Here is a 2,578-nt window from a genome sequence, read left to right on the forward strand (position 1 = left end):
AATGAAAATATCTACTGTTTAAATAATTTCTATTGTTTATATAGATGTATATAAAATTATAACACCAACTGTTTCAGAACTTGAAGTACCTAAAAGTATAAAGGTTTTTATTCTAAATATAATAAGAACCTTTATAGATGATAAGGTGCTAAATACTAGGTTGTTAAATAAAATTAGATGTTTTCATTTGAGAAAAAACTAGAAGGCTATTTCTAGACAGTTCAATTTTTTTTTTTCAAGTCAATTGCATTATTTAGCTGCCTGACTCCTGTTTTAACAAGGGATACTCATTCAGCATATTGAATGTTTTTCTTTAAAAGGTCTTTTTGTGTTGAATATAAAAGTGTCTCCTATATATACTCAAGTGCATTGTTGAAAGTAATAACTTCATTTAAAACACTTGAGTATCAATTTTATTTCCAAATGAGATCAGTCACTAATACTGTCCAATGTGTTGATCTTCATTCTTCTTTACCAAGTTGATATTTAAAAGAAAAGGGTGGTTAGACTACCTGCATGTAAGACAGCTAAAGTAAAATTCAGTTTAATTCTAATTCTAATCCCCAATCCATTGCACCACGCTTTCAGTGTATAAAAGGCTCTGTGAAGATCAATTAACCAGTATGAAGTTCTCAAGTGATAGAAAGAGCTGGATTGACCCAAAAAGGAAAGACTGCATTAGCCTAAAAGACATCTAGAGTAAAAAATTAGATTTCCACAATCTAGGAGCACTTTTCACCATCTTCATTGGGCACCCTCTTTGTAGAAAGTTGAGTTTTTGATAATTATATTTATGTCACATTCCATTTTGCCTCCAAGTCAAGATGATCAGAATTATTATTTGTTTAAGAAGGTTAAGTATTATAAACCCCAGAGCCTTTTTTTTAGCTGAATGGAGCTTGATATTTATGCAGATTTTAAAATTTGTATTTTGATCCTTTGCTAAGGGAATAAAACAATCTTTCATATTTGAAATAGAAAATAAATGACAGCTACAACATACAGACTGCTTCATAATAAAGGCTATCAAAATTTATCAAAAATATTTATCTACTTGGGTATTTATGAACACATAGTACTAATAAATGTCTAGAATAAATACCTTTACTATAAAGTTATTAATATAGAAATACATTATTAATATAGAAATAAATCAGTAGTATGTGTTCATAAATACACTGAAAGCATGGTGCAATGGATTGGGGACTATAATTAGAATTAAACTGAATTTTATTTTAGCTTTCTTCCACGCTACAAACAAATAAACACATAAATAAAATAATAATAAGCTGAAAATTCCAAAAACATTGTCCAACCCCAAAATATAGCATAATAGATACTACACTTCTATAATATTCCCTACATATTATGACCACATAGACTTTAATCTCCTCTTAGTAAACAATAAATTGATAACATTATTTTTATAGATAGTATAGTCAATCCTTCTATGAGAATGGTTGGCCAGCGACGAGCCCGGCTAGCTCAGTCGGTAGAGCATGAGACCCTTAATCTCAGGGTCGTGGGTTCGAGCCCCACGTTGGGTGGCTACTTGGCCGGGCGCAGTGGCTCAAGCCTGTAATCCCAGCACTTTGGGAGGCCGAGACGGGCGGATCACAGGGTCAGGGGATCGAGACCATCCTGGCTAGCCCGGTGAAACCCCGTCTCTACTAAGAAATACAAAAAACTAACCGGGCGAGGTGGCAGGCGCCTGTAGTCCCAGCTACTCGGGAGGCTGAGGCAGGAGAATGGCGCAAACCCAAAAGGCAGAGCTTGCAGTGAGCCGAGATCCGGCCACTGCACTCCAGTTTGGGCGACAAAGTGAGACTCCGTCTCTAAAAAAAAAAAAAAAAAAATGGTTGGCCAAAATTTACTGTTTATGCTTGATGGCTTTTGGAAATCGCCATCACATTATTGATTACATCAAGTAAATATTTAGAACTGTTATCAACTTTGGGAAGTTTCTTGCATATATTAGCTAGAAGATATCAGAGTATTTTCAACTTATTTTTTTCCAGTAATTAAGTTTTAAAACACTTTTAATTGGTAATAACTGTTACAGGACATGGCTTCGGATCCAGACCCCAATGGCTTCGGATCCCGACCCCAAGAGAGGGTTCCTGGATCTCGCGCAAGAGAGAATTCAGGGTGTGTCCGCAGTGCGAAGTAAAAGCAAGTTTATAAAGATAGTAAAGTGGGCCGGGCGCGGTGGCTCAAGGCTGTAATCCCAGCATTTTGGGAGGCCGAGAAGGGCGGATCACGAGGTCAGGAGATCAAGACCATCCTGGCTAATACGGTGAAACCCCGTCTCTACCGAAAAAAAATAGGAAAAACTAGCCGGGCGAGGTGGCGGGCGCCTGTAGTCCCAGCTACTCGGGAGGCTGAGGCAGGAGAATGGCGTGAACCCGGGAGGCGGAGCTTGCAGTGAGCTGAGATCCGGCCACTGCACTCCAGCCTGGGCCACAGAGAGAGACTCCGTCTCAAAAAAAAAAAAAAAAAAAAAAAAAAAAGATAGTAAAGTGGTGACAGGACAGCTACACCACAGACAGAGTGGCTCTTTCCCGAAAGTAAGAGGAGG

General features: G+C 37.9%; 1 non-coding gene across 1 annotated transcript; it reads left to right on the plus strand.

The window, feature by feature from the left end:
* Positions 1-1,474: 1,474 nt before the first annotated feature.
* Positions 1,475-1,547, plus strand: TRNAK-CUU. Its single transcript has one exon. It is a non-coding gene; the product is annotated as a tRNA-Lys (tRNA).
* Positions 1,548-2,578: the final 1,031 nt, after the last annotated feature.

This window comes from Trachypithecus francoisi, unplaced genomic scaffold (genome assembly GCF_009764315.1).
Source record: "Trachypithecus francoisi isolate TF-2019V2 unplaced genomic scaffold, Tfra_2.0 Lachesis_group5, whole genome shotgun sequence".
Taxonomy (NCBI): Eukaryota; Metazoa; Chordata; class Mammalia; order Primates; family Cercopithecidae; genus Trachypithecus; species Trachypithecus francoisi.